Here is an 18,910-nt window from a genome sequence, read left to right as displayed (position 1 = left end):
CTTCCCTTCTTTGTTCTTCATTTCCTTCGTTTTAATTTTGATCTTCAAAATTGATACGATGTCTCGCTTGTCATCCGTTTTCAACTATTTTTGTTCCATAGCGCTCATTTCGTCGTTCTCGTCAATCCGTTGTAAGTAAAATTCATTTTCGTCATGTATTTTTACAAACCCATTTATATTTTCAGCTTTATTTATGATAAGACGGTTGTATGTACTAAAATAGACGGTCTGGTAGAAGATTAAAAAGGTAACGATAACGGATTACTCGATATTACTTGTAAAATATGTTTATTTCGAATGCTGGTTAGTCTGTTTTATAATTGAGACGGTGTATAATTATATATAGGGATCCTTATGGATGTTAATTAGTCAGTTGTATAGTTGAGACGGTGTATACTGATATGTGGAGATGATTGAGACGGTGTATACTGACCTCTAGGGATCATTTGGGATGCTAGCTAGTAAGTGGTATATTTAAGACGGTGTATGCTGACATGTATGGATTGTTTTGGGTGATAATTGGTGTGTTTTATAGTTGAGACGGTGTATACTGACATGTAGGGATTGTTTTGGACTGATTTGGACTCTGTGTTGGGGCGATTTTTGTAGTCTTTAGGGTCTGTTTTTGAGTTGCTTTATACTTGTGGATTTCCGCTCTAAAACCGTTTTAAATGCCGACTTAGTTGGCTCAGCTAGGACTGTTTTTAGGCGCGAGAATGGAGTCTTAAGGGGACGATTGGTACTCTGTTTTGGGCAGGGACGAGAGCTGTCATCGTGGGTTTTCACTTTGCATTTGAGGACTGGAGTTGGGGTCGAACTTAGGCATCTTTTGGGTTCTGTTTTGGACTGATTTTTGGGTCAGGTTATGAAGTAGGGTGAAGGGTGGCTATGGGTAGTCGGGTGGTGGTCGTGTCGGACTCCCTGTGGCCTAGGTGGCTTTGGCCGTGGCCTAGCTAAGTCACGAGTTTGAGGCCATGTGTAGTTGGTGGTTAGGCCGAGTTTGAGGTTGTCATAATAACTTTTGAGCCGTGTCCATAAATTGTTTTGACGCTAGTTTGGTTTATTTAAAATATAATTAAATTAATTTCCGTCTCATATTTTATATAAAGATTATTCGTTAATATCGTCCTTTCACATAATTATTTTAGGTGGCTCATATGTGGTTGAAGATGAAGAGTAATTTTGGGTTTTAGAAGCTTTCTCAAGTTATTACTTGTCTCTTTGCTAGCGTAAGGTAACTATTCCGAGTTACTCGACGAATTAATGTCACATTAGTAGTTAATGTGTGTCTGTTGTTTGTTAAGTGTTTAGGTGATTGATAATGTGTTACTTTCGTTTTTCACATGATAGAAATTAGAAATAGCATGAGAATAATATTGCGATAAAATTTGTAATTTGGGCCAAAGCAGGCCAAGACTCTGAGCTGGGCCAGATTGACCGAACGAGTTTGGTCAAACTAGGTTTAAACCAGTCAGCCTCGATTTGACCGATGACCCGTCGCGGGACTCGGGTCGAGGGTTTGTCTTTGAGGTGAGATTGGTTGTTATTGGAAATTTTATGTTATGTCTTGACATTTGTAATTATCATTTCACATGTTGGTTGTTGGATGAATTGGTCGCCTTATACTTGGTCTTATTACCTCTTTGCCATTTTAGCTTGTTCTCATGAATTATGAAATTAACGGTTAGTTGGAATTTGGATTATTATTGATAATGGAGATATTGTTGGATTGTCAATTTGAATTGGGTATCCTACTTGTCTTGTGTGGTGTGGGCTAAAGTATTCAAGTCGGGACTAGGCTGACTAGGTCCTAGGTGAGTATTTCGGCCTTCATCATAGATAGGTCATTATAGTCTAAGACGAGTGTATGTTCACTGCTTAATAGCCTCTGTGTTCCTGACTTGGTGGGTTTATATCCAAGTTGGGGCATGACCTCGTTACTTATTTTGAGAGTAAGTGGTCAGCTTAAGTACTAGCCAACCCTTTGGTGGACTCCTTAGGGTACTCACATGGTTTTATACAATTGTGGGTCTTGGGTGCGGTGGTGTGTATCCGCATGTCTAGGTCTGCTTGTGATTTTAGGCTAGGGTTGTGTTGTGTCTTGGCCATGTTTTGATAGAACCTCGAGCCAAGATACCGGTTCGATTACCTTCCCTACCTCGTGGTATAGACTCGAGTTCTGAGTGACTATTGACGGGACTAAGAACTTATGCCTGTCTTTGATATATTGCCCTTTCTTGTTTGATGATTCTATGAATCATAGAAGGTGAGATGCAAGCCGGCTATGGTTGATAGAGTTTGGATTCCTGGATGTTATGTGATTCACATGATAGTGTAGTATAAGTCGGTCTAGTATTCACATGCTAGGACTATGTGTTGTTATATTGTTGTTCACATGATAAGCACGATTGTCTAGCATCTATATGCTAAGGCATTGTGTGATTCGTATTCATATTCTTATGTTTACATGTTATATTAATTATGACATTTCGTGGCTGGGAGAACGCGGAGTTACTCCCACCGACCGTGGCTTTCGTATTTGTATAAAATGCGAATGACAAGTAGGTGATGCATATATGGGGTACATGGACGAGCTAGCGAGCAAAGTAACCTTGGAACCTAGATTAACTTTATTTTATTGTGACCCTTAAACATTTTTTTATGTCACATACATTTTAGGGACATATGTCTCCCTCTTTACATTTGGTTGTATAATTTGCTATTCGCGACTTTAGCGATGGTTATGTTATGAAACTTCTAGTTAGACCTTGTATGTTTGACACCTTCCAATTTGGATATCTTTATAACAGGTTCAGGTTTTAAAAATTACAGGTTTTTACCCAAATGAACCTATTACAAACATATCCATGCAGTTTTATTCTAGAATTACGTGTTTACTTTTCCGCGATAAATGAGGGTGTCACATTATCACTCGATCGAATGCTTTATTTATTGGAGTTGCTCGATCGAGCAGTTCAAGTATACTCAAGAGAAGACTTTGCAAGGAGTGCTCGATCGAGTGGTTTATTTCCACTCGATCGAGTGGTTTGATGCTGTTTTGCTCGATCGAGTGGTTTATTTCCACTCGATGGAGTGGTTTGTCCTGCTTTAGTTTATTTTCCGCCTAATTTCGTATGGGCTTTTGTAATTAGTCCATAGATTAGGTTTAGAGTGTGTTTTTCGTATAAGACAGAGTGAAGAACAACGTAACTCCTCGCTGGATTCTCGGTCACTGACTTTTACTCTATACTTTGCTACTGTTCATTGGATTTTGCTTTCTTCCTACACTTTTGCTACTCGGATTCGGATTGTATTGGTACTATTCTTCTTCTTTAATCTCTTAATCTTAATTATTGCTTTAATTCCTTCTTTCCTTTATTGTTATCATAATTGCTTTAATTCGATCTTTATTAGTTTTGTTATTATGTTTAGTTTCGATTATCTATTTGTTATTATTGTTAGTTAAATGATGATGCGTAGCTAATTCCCCTCTGCTAAGACTATAGGGGATCCATAATTATGAAGGGAAAGTAATCGATCTATTGGGTTAATCTTTGGTATAATCTTTGTTGTTAATCACGCAATTAATTGTATCTGTTTAATTGAGTCGACGCAATTAGGCATTTATATCATAGTGACCCTTGACCTGGACCGAAAGGTTGGAATAGGCGAGACTAGTAGCGAACAATAGAGCATTATAGTTAGGGCGAAAGCTAAGCTATTTGTGCTTTAGGGCGAATTGAGGCCGAAAGGAGATATTCATTGCTCCTCGGGCCAGTATCGCATTGACACGAGACCTAGATTACTTGATCAATGATTATGGTGAACCGTCTGTCTTAGCTGTTTTCTCTACTTGATTTACCTTTATTCTCTTATTTTCTCTTCCCTATTCTTATCATTAGTTTAGAATCAATCAATTTAAACCCCCCAATTTGGTTACCGAGACGAACTTAGACAAAGCTGACATCTTCCCATCTTCCTGTGGAGATCGACCCGACTTCCCTAGCTATATTAGTTAGAGCCAGTTGGTTATTTTTGATAGGTATACGACTGCCCTGTCAGTATCGATCTGTGAATGGTATGGTATTCGTGTGACGAATTTTGATGATGGTACAATAGTTTGGTTTGGAATTGAGACGGAAGAGATATGCGAGTTGGCGTGGATGGAAGCGTGGTAATCATATGGTACTAGTTGGTGTGGTGTGTTGTATACGTCCTTTCTAGCATTAGGGATTTTCAAGTTGTTTTATTTTCATCTTTTATAAGTATGGTTACATGATGTCTGTTTCGTGCATGCCCTAGTTGTTAGAAAAGGTGACAATTACTTAAGTAATTGTTGTATTCATATATATATATATATATATATATATATATATATATATATATATATATATATATATATATATATATATAGGGTTCTTGTAAATCCACTATATCTTATAAGTCCCTAAGTCCTTATAAGGGCTCTTGGATGAAGGGAATGGAGGGATGAGATTACATCTCAATGAAGGGCCATAAATCTCCCTCCCTAATCCTGTATAACTTTTTCCTAATCCTGTATAACTTCTTCCTCATTCTAATCTCCCTACTCACCTCCTCATTATTCATTCTCTCACACTTTTCTTATCCCCTCATTCTCTCTCATTCTCTGAAAACAAAATAAAATCAAACCAAAAAAACGAAAACCAAAAAAAAAAACAAAACAACAACTTCTTCATCGACACCACCACCATAACAAACCACCCTTCCACCACCACTCACACCACGCACGCCGCCAACCTCCCCAACACCACCGTCACCAACTAACAACCACCTCTATTTCCAACCGTCCTCCTCTACCTCACCGCCCATCACCATCACCGTCTCACCTCAGCAACCGTCACACAACCCACAACCACCCCCACGCTGACCCGCCACCATCCACCACGCCAACAACAAACAATACCGCGACAACCATCACCCCAGAACCGGCCTCCCCTGGTCTGCTCCGCCCCCACTTCACCTTTTTTTCAGATCCAAAAAAGACGGGATTGTTGTTGGTTGTTGCGGCTGGTGGTGTTGTTTCTGGCGGCTCCGTCCTTCCTTCCACCGCCGACTACCTCCTCTTCCCCTGACCCACGACCGACGACCTCCTCTTCCCCTGACCCACGACCGATGGTTTTCGATTGGTTTTTGTGTTTGCTTTGTTTTTTTTTTTCCGATTTCTTTGTGTTTGTTTTGTTGTTAGCTGATGATTTTGGTTCTTGTTTAGTTTTGTATATATTTTTTTTAAGTGTTTTTGTTTGTGTTGTTTTTGTTGTGCTTGTTTTTTATCTTTTTTTTATCTTGTTTTTATTAAAGTTACTCGTCTCATAAAAAAACCGTCTTTTTATTTATTTTTTTTCAGATTTTGTATTCAAATCTGTTTTTTTCTAAAATAAAAATTAGATATTGTTTTTTTATACTCATGAAACATTAAAGTTATACTATTTACAACTAAAGTTATACCCTTTAAAAATTAAAGTTTACTATTCACGATCAAAGTTATATCCTTGAACTAGACGAAAAAATGAGTTTGTGTTCCGGTTGCTTGTGATTTAAAATCTTGTCTTGTTTTATATTTTTATATTTCAAATATCGTCTTATTTTATATTTTTCTTTACATCTAATAGTGTTTTAGTTTAGATTTTTTTATTATTATTTCAGATTTGGTATTAATTTTGTGTGTTGTTGTTGTTGGTTTTTTTAGATCTATTTATTTTTCAGATTTAATTCGTCATATTATTGCAATTAAAGTTATACCCTTGAAACATTAAAGTTATACTATTTACAGCTAAAGTTATTCCCTTTTAACATTAAAGTTACACAATAAACATCTAAAGTTATACATTGTATAAATTGAAGTTACACAACCATTCAAGTTTGTTTTGTTTGGTTTTTGGTTTTTTTTGTTTTGGTTTATTTTTGACTTATTTTTGTTTTGATTTATTTTTCACTAAAGTTATACTCTTTAAACATTAAAGTTACACTATTTAGGACAAAAGTTATATCATTATACACTAAAGTTATACGCATAAATACAAAAGTTATAGATCTATTTTATATAACTCAATTTGTATATTTTTTTTAGTATTTGTGTGTTGGTGTTGTTGTGAGGTGTTTTTAAATTTTGCTACAATAAATTGAATTTTTATTTTTCATTGTTATTTTTTTTTGACGAATCATGATTTTGTTATTTGTTTTTTTTTGTTATTGTTATTTGGTTTTTTTAGTTATTTGTTTTTTTCTTAGATTTATGGGTTTTTGGTTTATTAGTTTTCAGATCTAGTTTTCTTTTTCTCAATTTTGTTTTGTTTTTTTTTTTTTTTTTTCGTTTTTTTGTTTAGTTTAGATCTAGTATTGGTGAGATTTACGATTTTTTCTACTTTATAATTTTTGTTTACAATTTACATTTGTTAACTTTTTTTTATTTTGAATTTTTAAAACTATATGTGAATACAACTAAAGTTATACTATCTGCTACTAAAGTTACACTAATTACGACTAAAGTTATACACGTCAAACATTAAAATTACATAAACTTGGACTATATGACTAAAGTTACACTACTTATGATGAAAGTTGCACTAATTATGACTAAAGTTATACCCTTTAAATATTAAAGTTACACTATTTAGGACAAAAGTTATTTCATTAAGGATTAAAGTTATACCCTTAAAATATTAAATCTCTTATTCTTCTCACTTCTCTTTTTTTGGGACTAAAGTTGCACAATTTTGGACTAAATAATGTAAGTTTATGGACTAGAGTTATTTGGACTAAAAGTTATACAAATATGGACTACAGTTATACAAATTTGGACTAAAGTTATACAAATATGGACTAAAGTTATACAAATATAGACTAGACTCTAGAGTTACACAATATTAACTTAAAAATACAAAATTAACATTATATTTTCAAAATCATGTAACTCTAGTGTTTTAAGGGTGTAACTTTAGTAGTTAATACTATAACTTTGGACTAAAGTTACATAATTAATATAAACTTGTCTTAAAATTTAACAAAATTCACGCTCAAGAAATAAAGTTTTACCTATAAATCACTAATAGTGTAACTTTAGTCTTTTTTTTGTATAACTTTAGTCTAAAATCGTGTAACTTTAGTCCAGAATCGTGTAACTTTAGCCCCAAATCGTGTAACTTGAGTCCAAAATTGTATAACTTTAGTCCACATATAAATTCAGATTTCAAACCAACACAATAACAAGATGAGATTGAAGTTGCACTTATTGTCATTGAAGTTGCACATAATGCCACTGAAGTTGCGCATAATGTCATCGAAGTTGCACATAATGTGTATTGAAGTGGCACATAATGTCATTGAAGTTATACATAATGTAGTATGAATTTATACATAATGTCAGTGAAGTTGCACACAATGTCATTGAAGTTGTACATAATGTGGATTGAAGTTATAAATAATATCAGTGAAGTTATACATAATGTGGATTGAAGTTATTCATAATGTCAGTGAAGTTATACACATTGAAGTTTAAATACTAAATCTGAAAATTTTATAATACAAGAAGAGATTTTAAATAATTTATAAAACAAGAGATTGAAGTTATAAACATTGAAATTTGAGAAAATAAATAAATATACATTGAAATTTAATACTAAAACTGAAAAATTTATATAGCAAGATGAATTTTAACGAGACGAGATTTGGAAAAAAAAAACAAGACGATATTTGAAATGTCAAAATATGAATTATAATAATTTTAATATATCTAAGATTAATATTAACAAGTAGAAATAAAACAACTTCAAACAACAAATTTAACACAAAATCGAAAAAAAAAAGTTAGCTGACATTAAACAAGATCGTGGTGGTGAGACGGTGGGCGGTGGGTAGGTGGTGTCGGGTGAGGTAGTGGTGTATGAAGAAGAAAGATTTTGATTTAATTGGATTTTTTGTTTTTTTAGGTTTTTTGGATTTTTTGGGTTTTTTGATTTATTTGGATTTTTTGGGTTTTTTGATTTATTTGGATTTTTTGGGTTTTTTTTATTTGGGTTTTTGGGTTTTTATTTATTTGGATTTATTTGGTTTTTTTGGGGTTTGAGAGAGGAGAGGAGTGAAATTTGTGGGAGATGAGAGAGAAATGGTGAGTGGAAAACAAATATATAGTAAATTAGTGATTAATTAGGTGGATTGGTGAGATGTGTTAATTAGGCTTTTAATCACCTTTGGGTGGGTTCATCTCAACCCTCCATCCAATGGCTCTCTATAAGACTTATGGACTTAATATATATAGGTGGACTTACATGATCTCTTCTCTCTCTCTCTCTCTATATATATATATATATATATATATATATATATATATATATATATATATATATATATATATATATATATATATATATATATATATATATATATATATATATATATATATATACATATATATAGAGGTGGGATCTCGTGAGTTTGGTTCTTATGGTGAGTTTGTGCTTTAAAATCTCAGCCATTAGATCATCACAAATAAACGCTTGAGATTGGATCTAATATAATAATAAAAAGCACTCGCACGTCATTCATCGACATTTTCGTCTTTCTTTCTTTCTCTCACTTCCTTGTTGAACAAATCTCGTTATTTCCTCGCAATTTCTAGGTATTATCTAATTCCTCCTCGATCTTCTCAATTACTCCTTAATTTGCGATTAATTTACAATTAATTTCATTCATTCAATCTACTTCTTCATGCGCATTACTTGAATTTATGATTATTATTGTGTAATTGATTGATTATCCGACTTTTATTGATTTCAGTAATTTGATTTTCTAATTTGTGTATGTTATTACTATTGAATTGTTAATTGTTTGTTACGATTCTCACTGTTTTATTGTAAAATTGTTATTTTAGGGATTGTCAACGCGATTTACGATTGACCTTAATTTGATTTGAAAATTGTTGATTTTGTGATTAATTTTGATTTCAATTTCTATTAACTAAGGCATAAAATAGTAGAGCACTCTATTCTGAACAAAGACACATCATAATTCATTAATTTTGATTTCTATTAATTTGGTTTGAGAACACGCGAACACTCGGAATTGAAATGAAACGGGAGAAGAGTTAGAAGGAGAAGAAGTGAATGAGGTTGTTGAAGGTGAGAAGAGAGGGAATGCGGAAATTGATTGACATTGCTGGAGGAATGTTTGTGGTATCGCCATTACTGTAGCTGCTAGGTTAATCAAAGAAGCAGGAGAAGAAAGATGTATACACTCTTAAAGTAGTCTTAGTTGCTGAATATGTTATTTTTCCTTAATTTTTTTTCTTTGCAGGCGGAACAACGTGATTTTCTACTGACTAATGGTACAATTAATGCTACTAAGCATAGAAAAGGAATGTCAGCTAGTGAGGGACACTATAATGATCTCAACGATATCCCATGCCAAGAAGTTTCATCTAACTTAGCTGAGATGACGAGTCCAAAAACGCTACGAGCAAGTGAGCAAAATGTAAAGAATACTGATCTGCCTACGTCTGCAGTTGCTAAGTTCAAGGAAAAAAACTTGACAACTGCAACAAGTTCAAAACAAGTGATGAACAGTCAAGTTTCTCTTGGCAAAAAAAAAGAGTAAAAAAATCACAATAACACCAGAATAACAGCACAATAACACGTGGTAAAAAAAGAATAAAAAAAAATCAAAGTAGTAAAAAAAATCAAAGTGACACCGGAATAACATCACAATAATAGCATGATAACATCAAAATAACATGTGAGGAAAAAAAATCAAAGTAGTAAAAAAAATCTAAGTGACACCGGAATAACATCACAATAACACTAGAATAACAATAACAGCAGAATAACAACACAATAACACATGGTAAAAAAAAGAGTAAAAGAATCAAAGTAGTTAAAAAAATCAAAGTGACACCGGAATAACATCACAATAACACCAGAATATTAGCACAATAACATGTGGTAGAAAAAAGTAAAAAAATCAAAAGTAGTAAAAAAAAATCAAAGTGACACCGGAATAACATCACAATAACACAAGGAATAACAATAACAGTAGAATAACAGCACAATAACACGTGGTAAAAAAAAGAGAGAAAAAAATCAAAGTAAAAAAAAAAAGCACAATAACAGCATAATAACACGAGGTAAAAAAAGGGAAAAAAAAATTAAAGTAAAAAAAAATCTGGTACAAAAAGAAAAAGAAAAAAGGGTAACATAATGAGAAAATTAGAGAAAAACATAAGAGAAAAAAAAAAATCAAAGTCGTAAAAAAAAAAGCACAATAACAGCATAATAACACGAGGTAAAAAAAGGGGATAAAAAAAATTAAAGTAAAAAAAAAGAGTAACACTAGAAAAAAGAGAAAATAAGTAAATGACAGTGGTTTTATATGACAGGTAAGATTAGATCTTGGCCATTCATCTGTAATATAATTAGTGGCTGAGATTTCCAAGCACAAACTCACCGTAAGAAACAAAACTTACAAGAATCTAACTATATATATATATATATATATAGGCGGGATCTCGTGATTTTGGTTCTTACGGTGAGTTTGTGGTTGGAAATCTCAGCCATTGGATGAGGGTAGATATACGGCTGAGATGAATATCGAAATAAAATAAGTCGGTCCTCTTAAAACACACTTTCGCAGTATCACTCATTCCCCCAATTCAATTTTCTCTCTCCACTTCAACCTTGGCAGCCAACCAAAATCAAAGCTCCAGCTCCGCCGTCGCCTTTCATAGCCGTCAATCGCCACATCAATCTCGAGCGCGCTATTTATACTATTAAAACTAAATACTTTTCGCAGTATTTAACTCATTGTGCTGGCTTGTTGCGATTTGTCTCAGGTACATTCTCACACAGTTTTTTCAATTACGTATGCTCTCCTTGATTTTCAATGATTTTAGATAGCTATTTATTTTATTAAAAATGTTATTGTGCATTTTAGTTCCGTAGTTTATGAATTAAACTGCTCCGTTTTGCGTCCTCATATAATCTTGGCTAAATTTTTTGTTGTCTTTCGGTTTTAGTGTCTAAAGCTATTGTGATATTCAATACAGTGGTTGTTGATGATGAGGAAAGTTACTTAGGATTCGTTTTATTATGTTTTAGATGGATCGAATTTGGCAAAGTATCTTAGCACCAACTATTGATTATTGATTTCGACCAAATTCGGATGTCTGGGATTAGTAAGCAATTTGAGAAATTCCTCTTGATTTGGATTTTCACTTATCTTGATTTGGCATTACTCACCTTGAGTTTGAAAGTTGAAATTGTCTATAGAATATTATTGTGTGGCATATAGTTGGGGACTTTCACATGACAATACTGTATGGTGGTATTTACGGGTACCCGAGAGACCAGAAGAGCAAGAATGGGAAGCTAAGGCTGTTGTATGAATGTGCTCCTATGAGTTTCATAGTGGAACAAGCTGGTGGGAAAGGATCTGATGGTCATCAGAGAGTACTTGACATTCAACCAATAGAGGTACGCGTACTACTCCCTCCGTCTCAATTATTTGTTTACCTTATTTGTCGTCAAGTTGCTAAATGTTTACCTGTGTGAATATGTTACAGATTCATCAGCGTGTACCGCTCTACATTGTTGAGTTGCTAATTGCTGCTGGGTTGTTTCTAATTGATGAGTTGTGATTGTTGGTGCTAGGTGATGCGTGATTGGAGCAGGGGAGGAGCACGGGTTCAGAGGCGGTTCAGAGGTGGTGTTCTTTCACCTATTGAGTTTATGACGTCTCACAAACCCTCTCCCACTTGCAATTGAGGTTTTATGATCTCCATTAGCATAACTTTAGTAATTAACTGTCCGGGGTTGCATCAAACTTATTTTCTAGCTGAATTCAGGGTTAGTATGTTGAGCTGAGTTGCTGGTGTAATATGGACGTGGACCCTGTTGTTCCTGGGTAAGTAAGCCATTTTAGAATAAAATAATTTAGGTGGTCTTGCTGCTAATTCCTGCATCTGTCACTATTACTTGCGGAGTATTTCTCAATATCTTGGTTGGTGTGTAGTCGTGAGATTGTAGGAACAGTACAATAGGCGGGGGCAAATGTGCAGCACTTGAACGTCAGGGATAATGTCGCGTGGGAACTTGTGTAGATTCATACCGTGAGTGTGATTACTGATTACTGCAATTAGGGGAACGCGAGCTGCTGTATGAATGGGTCGGTTCATATATATATATATATATATATATATATATATATATATATATATATATATATATATATATATATATATAATGCGATGGACAAAGATGGTACAATCATGAAAGGTCCATATCTTTTATCTGCGTTCCTATGTACTTCCTCCATTCAACTCCACTCTACCACTTTCCTTTTTCACGTTTGCCAACACGTGTTTTACGCGCTAAATATCATTAGCTACGTATTTGCAAAAATTATAAAAGTTAGATATTTTTAATGTACTCGTAAAAACGAATCAAACAAGATCTCACATGAATATATTTCCACTTACATATCGAGAGAAAATCGAAATTAAATACACAATTGTGAATAGTGTACAAAAGTGAAATAGGTAGAGTGGAGTTGAATGGAGGAAGTATTCGTCTTCTGATAGTCATGGAGATGAAAGACTGTCAAGATCATTCATTGCAATTAGACTCATCAATTGCTGCATGATGTTTATGTTAGCTCATTAGAAAGACAAACATTGTTGGACGGAAGTAAAAGTAAAATAATATTTTCTCCATTCGAGCCAATTTCATCCTTTTGTTCAATATATCATACTATATGTTAGGTGTTTTAAAATCAAATGTATGGAATTGGCTTGAATGGAGGTAGTATTTATTTTAATGATGATGAAGCTAGACTGGTTTTCACTCCGAACTTATTATCTTTAGGAACTGAATGCTCAAGTTTTGTTAATTACTTCAATGTCCTTTCACTTTTTAGTAGGCTACTCTAACTCGACCGTGAAAATGTCACTTGTTACTCGTTTAACTCAGTATTGGGAGTGTCCAACATGACTATTCAAGAGTCAGGACTTGTATTTTGGACTTTCAACATTTGGACTGCAGGTGCCCGTCAACCTAGATGCAATTGCCGAGTCTGAACCGGTTTACAAAATAACACCAAGCTTAGTTGCTGATCTCTATGGCGACTGGATTATGCCCTTGACCAAGAAGGTCCAAGTCGCGTACTTGCTAAGAAGATTGGATTGAAGTTGGTACTACTCTGCTAGTGCTAACTTGTATTGAATTCTCAATTTGTGCTTGTTTTATTTGTTTATGACTTTGAACATCGTCCTTGGTTTGATTTGAAGAAATGAAGTTGTTTAACCTCTCTATTTGGCTTATATTTTTTTTTTCTCATGTGTCCTGGATAAACTAGCATATTTACGGGACTAATCACTTTCGAAGGCAAAAGCTTTTGATTGACCATTCTTACGACGACTTCAACAAGCAGTGCAAAGTGGATGGGATATTTGTTTATGACTTTCAACAACACAATAACACTAGAGTTACACGTAGATCAACAAGTGTGGACAAGGCCCTTGGGAACTGCGTCCGCGGGATCCACACTAGGCATAATCGACTCGAGGTTCTTTCGAATCGAATTAAGACCAATTAGAGTCGCCACCAAGTTTTTTGGGAACTTGGAACCGTTCAAGTCAACTTTACACCTTTCATCGAAAAGCATAAAGCCAATCGACTACGAGTGATTAAAGATAAAGACTTGTACCCTATATCACTCGATTTGAATGACTCTCGTAATCCAATGGTATTTAGACGGATCCACAAACCATAGATCTTGAGTAAGGGGTGAGGGTGCGTGTTAGGAAGCCCATAAGGACACCTAACCCCGCCCGTCAATAACGGCCTCTACTAAGTCAAGTGTCGGATTTCAAACAAGGTCATAGCTACTACGATATATGATATACAAACATCGTTTTAAAACCCTAACATGTGACAACAATTTCTATGTCGTTTTAGATGCAACTAAACTAACTTTGTCAAAGTTGTAATTTAGCATGTGGGTGGATTGATCTAACAACATATAAACGAAACAAACAAGGCTTGATAGGAATGGGGGAGCCGTTGGGATCTACCCTATTACAACCCAGGCATTTCATGCCGACACAACGAGGAATTAAAGATACAACTCGATCTAAATACAATTGCTATATGCAACACCGTACATGACACATTACACGGCCATTCGGCCTAGAAAAACGTGCACAAAGGGGTGGCCCACGGCTTACATGACTCACGACCTTGGGTCACTCCTCGTAATGTGTGCTTTCACTTAATCTCATCGAATTAGACATAGGGCTACGCACCAAAGCATGCATTAGCATAAATCGGGCCATGTTGCTTTAAACAACATGCGATTTACTACGCTCTTACATGCATTGAGGCACAACCATCTAACCAAACAAGACTAAGGTTTTTGGAAGAGGTTTTGACTCGATAAAAGAAAGCTAACTTGAAAATTACAACTCGACGAACAAACGATAAATTACAAGCGACAAAACAATAAAGAACAAACGATTCATAAAAAACGAAGCAAGAAAGACCGAAGGACACGGCCAAGCCACGGCCACTCTAGACACGGCTACCCTAGGTCCTAGGTCAGGTTCATTAGTTAGATCAATTGATTGCGAAACAAGTTCGAAAACGGGCTAGAAAAACAAGTTAGAAACGACGTTGATCGATTGAAAGGATGTCGCGCAAATGTGTATTCTACACGGCCTAAAGGGGTCAAATTAGGTCAAGGAGTTACGATATTAATGCTACTCATCGAGTGTTAATAGGAAGGTGCTAATCACGCACTCCTATGCTAGCGAGAAATCGAGTGAAAAGAGAGATGCGTTCAATTAGTTATAGAATCGTCAGTTGATTTTTAAAGCTATGTCGATGTACCCTAAGGTGTCTAATTAGGTTATTAAATTGATCTAATGTCATCTAAACGAGTTATATGTTAACAACCAGAGGTCATACTAACATGTAAATGGTCCAGGGGTAGGTCGAATCACACGAAACAAAGGAGGGGTCAAAAGCGAAGGACGAAGTCAGAAATCGTTTTATTAATGCCCTACCTTGAACACGAGGATATGTAAATGAGACGGGGGTGTACGACTGACTGATGTAGCGGCTTCTTTCCCATCTCAAGTCAACGCGGGTGTTCATGGTGGTACTTTAACTCATACTCGGACTAAACTAGTTTCGTAGTTAATTATAACAATCGATAAACAAAAACGATAAACAAATAAAAACAAACTATAAAAAACAAACATAAAAAACGAAATAAAAGGGAGAAAGAGGAGGATTTGATGCACCCTCAACCTACATGTATCGTTGACACCGTCTTGGGTCGTAATCAATGATAGATTTTATCTCGAGAGGACGTCGTCGACGAAGAAACAAAGCAAACAACACGTTTTTGGCAAATCTGGACAGCAACTTTCAAACAGCGATTTCTCTCTCGTTTCACGGTGAAAATTCGATTTAAAAGATGTTTTGAAAACTAGAAAGAGAGGAGAACAGATATCTTAAAGCAACCCCTGCTCGTTTTGAGTTATTGGGCACGAAAAACGAGCACAAACAGAATCGGACGACAGAAAAAGCGCGAAAACAGTGTATAACACTCTGTTTTTCGAGGGAATTCGTGTACTCTCAAGGGCAATTTGGCTCGTAAATCTTTGTCTAATGTGTAGATGGATGTTGTATGGTTAATTAGGAACAAGAAACTCGAATTTTAATGGATGTTTGAAGGAGGAACGAATTGTATTTCGAAGAGGACACACAAACTGTTCTAGTTTGCAAGTCGGTTTTGTGGAGGGTTTTTGAGAGGCAATTAGGGTTTGTTTCTGGAGTTTAAAGCTTGTAAGTGACGTTTTTATGTATGGAGAACTTAGAGGAATTAATGTATGGTGAAGGGGTGGTATTTATAAGGAGTTAAAATAAGGTAAAAGGGGGGAGAGAGGCAGACGGGCCTGTTCGTGCATAGCTGCTGTCCAGCAGCTTTGGTGAGGGTTTGAGAGGCTTTGTGAGGGGTTTTCTTGGTGTTTAAGCTAAGGTAATATGGGTAGGATACTAGGGTATGGGTTAGGGTTAATGGGCACGGGTTTAGGTGGTATTTGGAGCGGGTTTTGGGCTCGGGATTTGAGCTGCAAAACAGGGGGGGCTGCTTCGTGTTTTTGCGGGCTGGTTGGGGGTGATTTGAGACGGGATTTGGGCCATGGTTATGGGGTTCGAACTGGGGTTGGATGGGTAGAGGCTTAGGTTGATTAGTGTACTCGATATTCGTGCCAACTCGTAAAGAAAACGGGCTCAAAAACCGAGCTAAAATCGAGCTCAAAAACGTGTGGTTGAAACGAGTTCTTTTCGATTTTTAAATCGATTTTTCAAATCAATTAACACATTAAAATAAATGATTTTTCAAACCAAATATACTCATAAAATGATTTTTCAAATCAAAAAATTATTTTATTTTCAATAAAATAAACTTGGGAAATAAATTCAAAATAAAATAAAATAAATTGAATTCACCTAAAAAAGCTATAATTTAAATATCATTTAAATTAATAAAATGAACTCACTTAAAAAAACATTAATTTAAATATCATTTAAATTAATAAAATACTTCATCAACGACGCCCATTCTACATCGTAAAACGAGCTCCAAATAATGACAATGACAACTAAAGAATACATGTGTCCTATCATCATCGGGTGTTTGTCGGGTTCTCTATAAATTCCAATATCGACGGATACGGGTATCTCTGAGCCCTCACTTTGACCGAGGCTTGGACAAGGCGAAAGTCAAAGTATACCCCCCCTCTCGACACGAGGATTCTTGGTCGTTTATAGTCCATTAGACTTGCGTATATAAGCTCACTTGACCATAAGAAGAGATCATACCTGAAACTTCGTTGGGGATTGACTCTTGCTTCTGTTGTGTCAAGTTGTCATCGTTGGTCGTCGACCCATAAATTGCATATATGGTGGATTGAGCCTTATCCTTAGGCGCCTACGTATCCGTTTCTGACGGAATCAAACCCGCGTCGTAGTTCGGCCACTGCTGACACATGCCCAAAGTTTATCATCTGCTGGCATTTGTCCAAAATTCATCTGTTGACATTTGCCCAAAGCTTATCATCTGCTGGCAGGTGCCCAAATGGGACGGGACTTTCCAAGGAGGTTGCCGCCGCTTTCATCATTTGCTTTCAGCTACGGAATTCTTCCATTTCATTCTCTTGTATTGAATTGAATTCTGAGTGGATGTCATCCTTTTCATCTTGACAATGGTCTCTGAAGCCAAAGGCTTCAGAGCCCCCAGTTTGCAATGGCTCTAAAGTCGAAGACTTTAGAGCCCCCAGTTGAAGCATATCCTGCTATATTTGAAACACAAAAACGTACTAGCAATAATCATCACATAAGCACATTTGGATCATCGATCTTAAAATTGGATCATTTGAAATAGTGGGTCATCGACCCGAAAATTGACGTTGAAAATTTTGAATAATTGGGCCATCGACCCGAAGTTTGAAGTTGACATCACTTGGAATGTTGGGCCATCGGCCCTTCAAAAAATGAATCTTGAATTTTGAATTTCGAAGGATTGGATCATCGACCCACAAAGATTCCACTACTTGGATCATCTATCCATAATTCGCAAAAAGTTTTTGGAATTTTGAAATCGAACCTTGATGGGTGAGCATGAAATACGACTCAGACACTCTGTATGACCCGTAAACAACGTGGGCGTAGCCCGCTACCGTAAAACAAAAAAGGAAAATAAAACCGCAAGTGTGCACGAGCTTTAATTCAATTATTGACTCGCTGGGGGTAGAAATGTAAATTGGCCATTCTGGCGCCAAAAGATGGCAAATGGGAATCACAAGGCCATCGAACTTGAGACAGAGATATCGTATGGCATGGGCGTGCTCCCAAGGGCACATGGGAATCAAGATCACTTGGCATTGACAAGGTGGATTAAACTCATGGAGCAACAACGTTGGCTTCGCCCAGACACAGACTGATTTTATGAGAACACTTAGACATCACACATGACTTTTGTTGGGAACATTCTGTCACTCTTCTCCTCGCCTCCTTTCTTTTCCGCGAGTTTCATCATTTCTTGCCACCGCCTTCTTTCTTTTCAGCGGGCTTTTACTATTTTTCTTCCACGCCTTCTTTCTTTTCAGCGGGTTTTTCATATTTTCTGTTCCTAACAAAAACCCACATCTATCTGACTGAGCATCTTTGCCTACACCGTTAGATAAAGCTCACTCCGAGACTAGACACTACTCATCTGAATCTATATCCTTATCCTAGCTTACATCGAGCACTAAGACCAACTCAAACAAAGGTGGCTTCATTTGGACTTGGTTAAGACCCGTAAGAAACCGACAAGATAACAACTTGGTTGATGAGTGGATTGAATCCCTTATTCTGAAGGACTGCCTACGTATTCGCGTGGAGCGAAATCAAATCCGACGTAGTTCGATCAAGGTGCATTAAATTGGCATTTTGATTGTGTGTACACACTCGAAGGTTTCACCTAAGGTATCATGTCATATCCCATTCTAGCCTGTAAAGTACCGTTAAATCCTGTGTTTAGGGTTAGGTGTAAAAGGCTTGGATCTTTTGGGATGTGGAGCTTGGTAATAACAAGTTGGAATGGTTAACCATCATTCTGAAGGTTTGTTTTGTGGTGCTAAGGCCAAGGGCTATGGCTGCTGATGTGGTTGGAATGGGTGTCTCGGGTTTGATGAACCACGAGTGCAAATGGGTTGAAAAATGATGTGGGTTCAAATTTCCATGTCTGGACCCTAAAGGCTGGGTGTAACAACACAAGCGGAATAATTCTCAAAATTCCCGACTATCCCTTTGTAACTGTCTCAGGAAGGACTTAA

Source organism: Silene latifolia, chromosome X (assembly GCF_048544455.1).
Source record: "Silene latifolia isolate original U9 population chromosome X, ASM4854445v1, whole genome shotgun sequence".
Classification (NCBI taxonomy): domain Eukaryota; kingdom Viridiplantae; phylum Streptophyta; class Magnoliopsida; order Caryophyllales; family Caryophyllaceae; genus Silene; species Silene latifolia.
The sequence above is the reverse complement of the archived record's forward strand: the minus strand, read 5'-3'. Positions refer to the sequence as shown.